Here is a 6,863-nt window from a genome sequence, read left to right as displayed (position 1 = left end):
GCACCGCAATCTCCGTCAGTTACCACAATTCTATTTTACAACATACAAAGTTTAGACTCCAAGAGAGTATTCTTCAGTCTCTTCTATACCTCAACTCCACATATGTACCTACATGGTACATATGTCTTCAAGGTACTCGCATGTGGAGCTAGGAATAGTAAATCTATACTAAGCTATATGCATTTACCTTTTGATAATTTTTCCCACAATATTTTATGTTTGCTATTAGTATGCCACACTATTGTTGGTGTTGATATTCAGTAGTACAATCAACGTATGCTTCCTGCACTTGCAGCACAGTTTGAAGTCTAACTATTTCAGGGGGACATTTTCCCTGGCACACTGTCTGGAAAAAAAGATTTTGGTGCCAGTAAAATCCAACAAAGTAGGGAGCACAGCTCTGGATCCAAATTGAGGGATGTGCAAGAAAGAAACTGACTTTCGTGCACAGGGGTGGAAACTATATGCAGGTCACACTGTCATGTCCTGAAGCGGTGCGACATCGCACAATCAATGGAGCTACCTGCAAGAGCATAAAAGCAACTGCAATGAAAATTTCAGTTCCAGTCCAGGACCTACATATAATCAACATTTTTGTTTCAACAAGATGAAGCATTGTGGCAACTGTAGCCTAATCCAATAGGCTGCATAAAAACATTCATAATAACATTCATAAGTGACTATGCAGACCCTCCTGAAGAAAGGCGGACTTCAGCACTAAGAAAGATGTATTGGAAAAAGCGCTCAGTGGTCCCCGCAGGTGGACAGAACTTTTCTATCATGGAAATACCAATGTGAGAGAACTGGAGTTACCGATAAGAAACTAAACCTTCTGTCTCAATGGTCCACATATGTTATATCGCCACTTAGCAGCAACAGGCAGGAGTACATGAATGTCTTTGGGGATAAGAAATCATACTTGTGGGTTAGTAGGTGGTAAGTCAAAACAGGGGCCTGCTTTAGGGGCCCTGGTTCTCCAATATTTGAAAGAACATTAATCCCAAGTTATTCTGTTACAAGAGACCCACTTAATACGGCTGGAGAGCATAATTTTTCACAAATCAAAGATGGCTAGAAAAAGTAGTAGTAATGGATCAGCAATATGTACAAAAAGAATACCTATAGTAGTTAAGGTAAACACCAGGCTGGAAGTGCTGAGATACAAGGTTGATGAAGGGGGACGATGGATAGCTGAGAATAAAGTTGGGCAGACTTTGTATACCCTGGTTAGTTATTATGGACCAAATGTGGATGATGTCTCAACATGACCACTCCTTTCTCTAGGCAGTTAAGAGTTTGAAGCCGCTCTTATTCTAGGAGGAGACTTTAACATCCTATTAGATAATAACCTAGAATAGGTCTTCGGTCTGTATTAACCCTTTCGGCGCTATTGACGGAACCGTTCCGTCACGCCCCTCGGGTAGGCTGTGCTCATGACGGAACGGTTCCGTCACGGCCCGCTCGCCGCGCCTGCGGGGCACTGATTTCATTAAGTGGGCGGGCCGTGACGGAACCGTCCCGTCACAAGCACAGCTCACCCGCGAGCCGTGACGGAATGGTTCTGTCACCCGCACAGGTGAGCCGCAGAACAGGGAAGAACATAAGTTACTTACCTGTAAACTGTGGTTCTCCAGTATTGGTGTCTTTCATAGATTCACATGCTTGAATATTCCCCGTCGTCGAAGTGGGAGTCCCACGGTACATAAAATAGCAGTAATATATGCATATATAGATGAAAAAATAACAATCATACATATATGCATATAGAGCAATAAGATATAAAGATATCAAAGTAAAAAAAGTACCATAGAACAGAATAGGCCCATAGCAGCCTAAGGGAGAATTCACTTTAGTAACATATTAGAGTCATTTTAATGGTCCACATTCCAGCCAATCAGGCTACAGCACCCTCTAAAACCTTCTCCTCAGAAGTCCAAGTCCTCAGATTTTCATAGCACAAAGTGATCAAGAGTGCATGAGGAGAAGAGAGCCTCTGAGGGGAGTAAGGGTGGGTCGCATGTGAATCTATGAAAGACACCAATACTGGAGAACCACAGTTTACAAGTAAGTAACTTATGTTCTTCTCCAGTATTAGGGGTGTCTTTCATAGATTCACATGTTTGGATAAGAATAGAAAGCAGTAACGCACAACATGAGTCATAAAGGTAGCATAAGCAAAGTACATAACACAACTGTGCATAATTATGATTAGTTTGAGAAAAAACCTTTATGACTGAAGGCGGGAAGCAACAGAGGCTCACCTTATTGGAAAAGATTCCGTAGCACCGCTTGTCCCACAGCCGCGTCTGCTGATCCGAGATAGTAGTGCTTCGTAAACGTGTGTCTGCTCGACCACGTTGCAGCTCTGCAGATGTGGCGTAGAGGCATTCCCGCAAAGAGGGCTGTGGAAGTTGACACCGCCCTTGTGGAGTGGGCTCGAACAGGAGTAGAGAGGGGCTTTCCAGCCCTTTGGTGGCAAAAAGCAATGGCAGAGGAAATCCTCCTAGTGATGGATTGTTTGGTAACTGGCTGTCCTTTGCAGATAGGGCCATAGGCCACGAAGAGCTGATCTGATTTTCGAAAAGGGGCAGTGCGCTGAATGTAGAATTTCAAACAACGGTTTAAGTCCAATGAATGCAGGGAACGTTCCTCATGAGACTGAGGATTAGGGAAAAATGTCTTAAGGATGACAGGTTCATTAAGGTGGAAATCGCTTGGAACCTTAGGAATACATTTTGGGTTGGTGAGTAGTGTAACCTCTTCTTTGGAAAACTGAAGAAAAGGAGGTTGGATCGTAAATGCTTGAATGTCACTTACTCGCCTGGAGGATGTTAGTGCGAGTAGAAGAGCAACCTTCCACGTGAGGAATTTTAAGCCCGCTGAATGGATGGGCTCGAAAGGGGGTAGGAGGAGCTGAGATAGGACCAAATGTAAGCGCCAAGCAGGCGGATGGCGACGAATGGGGGGAAACATCCGAAAAAGGCCTTTGAAAAACTGTTGGATAATTCAAGAGGAATATAATGACATGGAACCATCATGACGGAAGCGGGAGAGTGCCGCCAAGAAGACTTTAAGGGTGGAATGAGAAAGTCCTGATTTTGCAAGGGACAGGAAAAAAGGCAAAATTTGTTCAGGCTTGGCGGTCATTGGATCCAAGGCTTTAGTGGGACACCAGACACAGAAACGCTTCCACTTTAGTTGATAGGTTTTAATGGTGGATGGAGCATGAGCATGAGCCAGCACTTCTCTGCAATCTGCGTCGATGTTTAGACGTGCAAACTCATTGTGTTCAGGTTCCAGGCATGTAGCTGGAGATACGCCAGATCTGGATGGCAAATTTGCCCTTGCTTCATTGTCAGGAGGTGAGGCAGAGGATGAAGCGGAATTGGATCGCTCTGGGAAAACAGGAGGAGATCCGTGAACCATGGGCGCTGTGGCCATCTGGGTGCTATTAGGATGACATGACAGGGTTGAAGCCTCATCCTGTGTAACAGGCACGGAACTAGAGGGAGCGGAGGGAAAGCGTAGATGAATTCGTTCGACCAATTGATCGAAAATGCATTCCCGCTCGATTCTCTGTGGGGGTGACGACTTGCAAAGCGTTGGCATTTCCTGTTGGAGGCAGTCGCAAAAAGATCCATCTGTGGCTGGCCCCACTGACGGAAGATGAACTCTAGAGTTGGTTGATTGAGTTCCCACTCGTGATCGTCTGTCAGAGACTTGCTGAGTGAGTCCGCTAGGACATTGGAGACACCTGGCACATGGATCGCAGAGAGATGGACTTGATGGTGAATCGCCCAGTCCCATATTTCTTGTGCTTGCCTGGAGAGCATAAGAGACGTGCCGCCCTGTTTGTTGTGGTAGTGCATGCTGGTGGTGTTGTCTGTCCGCACCAGCAGCGATTGGCCCTGCACTACCCTCTGGAAAGATTTTAGGGCAAGGAAAATTGCCAGAAGTTCTAGGCGATTTATGTCCCACGTGCGTTGGAGCGCAGTCCACTTTCCTTTGACGGACAAACCTTCAAGGTGTGCTCCCCAACCCTCCAATGACGCGTCTGTCGTAAGCGTCAGTGTCAGAGTGGTCTCTTGAATAGGCCGTCCCATGGAGATGTTAGGAGGGTGAGCCCACCATTCCAGTGCAGATTGAATGCGGGGCGTGAGGTGAATCTGGTCATTGAACGACCCAGAGATCTGTTTCCACTGCTTGTCTAGTTCCTCTTGCACGACTCTCATATGTAGTCTGCAATGTGGAATCAGATGTATGCAAGAGGAGGCAATGCCCAGGAATGATTTTAACGTCCGGACAGAAACTTACTGTTTTGACTGCAGGGAAAGTACCATTTTGAGAATGCGGTCCTGTCATTCCTGGGAGACAAACACCTTTGCCAGTTGAGAATCTAGCAAGGCTCCTAGAAAATCTCGCTGCTGTGATGGGCGAAAGTGTGACTTTTGGCGATTGACTGAAAGGCCTAAGGTGCGAAAAAGCGAGATGCAGACCTGAGAGTGCTGATTCGCCAACTGGTATGACAGAGCCTTTATAAGACAGTCGTCTAGGTAAGGGTAAAATTGGATGCCCTGAAGGCGCAGAAAAGCAGCTACCGGAGCCATGATCTTTGTAAAGATCCTCGGTGCTGAGCGAAGGCCGAACGGCAGGACTTTGAACTGGAAGTGCAGATGTCCAACTGTGAAACAAAAATATTTTCTGTGTTTGTGGTGGATCGGCATATGAAAATATGCGTCCTGGAGGTCGATAGTGGAGAAGAATTCTCCGGGATTGAGGTCATTTAAAATTTGGAGTAGTGTTAACATTTGAATGTTTTTGCTGTGATAAAATTGTTCAGGGCCCGCAAGTCCAAAATATGGCGCCACTCTCCCGACTTTTTCTTGATTAAAAAGAAGCGGGAGTAAAAGCCCTTGCCCTGCTGCACCTGCGGTACCACTTCGACAGCCCCTTTTTTGATCATCAATTTGACTTGAGCCAATAGTTCTTTGTAATGAGGTGGGGGCGGACCATATGGAAATTTTATAAATTCTAGAGTATGTCCCTTTAAGATCACATCCAGGACCCAATGATCGGAGGCGATGTTCGATCAATTTAAGATGGACTTGGAGATCCCACCTCCAATTTTCATAGACGGTGTGTACTTTACGCTGGGGTTGTCACTGTTTTAGCGTTGGAACCACCTCTGTACATGGTTTTTCTCTGGTATGGTCTTGAATTGATCTGGCGACTTTGAGACTTGTAGTTATTTCGTTGACTATTGTCGTTATAGGAACGATATTGGCTGGAGCCACGAAAAGTGGAAGAGCTGCCGCCCCTGCCACGTGCTCCTCGAAACTGCGGTTTCTTATACTGGAGGGTTGCTAAAGCCTTGGCCGTATCCGTATCCTTTTTAATGGATTCGAGAGCGTCATCAACATGTTTGCTGAAGAGCGAATCGCCATCGTGGGGTAGATCAAGAACTCGTGCTTGGACCTCTGGACGAAAAGCAGTTGACTTTAACAATCCTTAGCGTCGCAACACAGCGGCCCCCACCAATTGCTTGAATCCCGTAGATGAGATGTTGACAGTACAGTCGATGATCTCTGAAGAGATCTTCTCTCCCTCCTGCACAATGGCTTGCGCTTCCGCGCGGATGGCCTCTGAAAATTGTGGAATTAACGCTGCAATTTCGGACCACATCTGACGGTCATACCGTCCAAGAATTGCTAGTGAATTAGCCGCCCTAACTGTTGTGGCCGCTATAGTGGTAAAAATTTTCCCGATGGAATACAATTTGCGGCCCTCTTGATCAGGGGGAGATGTGAGTGGTGTTGCAGGATTGCGAGACCTTTTCTGAGCCGCCTGTGTTATGACGGAATCCGCCTTTGGCTGAGAAAGGAGGCATGCCGGAGAGTTCGTAGGCGCTTTATATTTTTTATCAAGTCTAGGTAAAACGACCAGGATCGAATTAGGCCGCTCCATTAGTTCGAGACCTTCCTTCCAAATGTGCTAGATGATCGGAAAGGTGTGGGATTGCCTCGGAGGAAGGTCTTTGAAATCATATAAAAAACAGTCTATCTGTTGGACTTCTAAAGTGAGGTGAAACCTTTTGGCAGCACGGATCATCAAGTTGTGAAAGCTGCCAATGTCCACTGGAGGCGAAGCTCTTGGCGATGTAGGCGGAGTAGAAGGTGTTTGGGCCCTGTAGTCATCCCAATCAGCGATGACGTTGTTGTCATCTTGATCCGTGTTTTGAGGGTTGAGGAAATATAAAATTCTATGGTCAAGTTGTGTTCCCTAGCGCGTACCCCACCGACTCCATGTACCAGCTTAAAGTGCATGTAACTTCCCTCCTGTGCCAGCTATGAAGACGCAAATACATTTGCGTCCAACGTTAACTTGTTCTCTTTCAGACCCACCCTGAATGGGTTAAATAGTCCGTTCCTAAGTATGCTATGCCAACGTCTTTTTGTAGTGTACTTTACATGTTTTTCCTGCTCTGGCAAAGTAGGCCCTGACTTTCTGCCATCGAGCCTCTTTTTCTGGCTTTTGACTATGACAGCCTCAGCCCAGGCTGCCTCTGTACCCGTGAACTCTGACTTACTTCCAGCGCGGCCCCTCGCGCTCAGCTCAGCCTGCTTTCTGCCAAGACTGACTATAACCTTCGAGTTATCTGTTCCGCTCCTTGAAAATGCATTCCTGCCTACCAGCTTCAGTAAACATCCTCCCCAGCTGCAGAGCCAAAGGGCCGACCCGTCTCAGTGCAAGTAATTCATAGCCTCTGTTACCATGCTTCCATGGAAGGCCCCGTGCCCCCACACTTCTCATGCAGACACTTAGGCGCTTATACACGCATCCACTGTTAACATAGAATAGCTTCT

The sequence above is a fragment of the Lissotriton vulgaris genome, chromosome 1_1, assembly GCF_964263255.1.
Source record: "Lissotriton vulgaris chromosome 1_1, aLisVul1.2, whole genome shotgun sequence".
Classification (NCBI taxonomy): Eukaryota; Metazoa; Chordata; class Amphibia; order Caudata; family Salamandridae; genus Lissotriton; species Lissotriton vulgaris.
Note: the sequence above shows the minus strand (reverse complement) of the source record.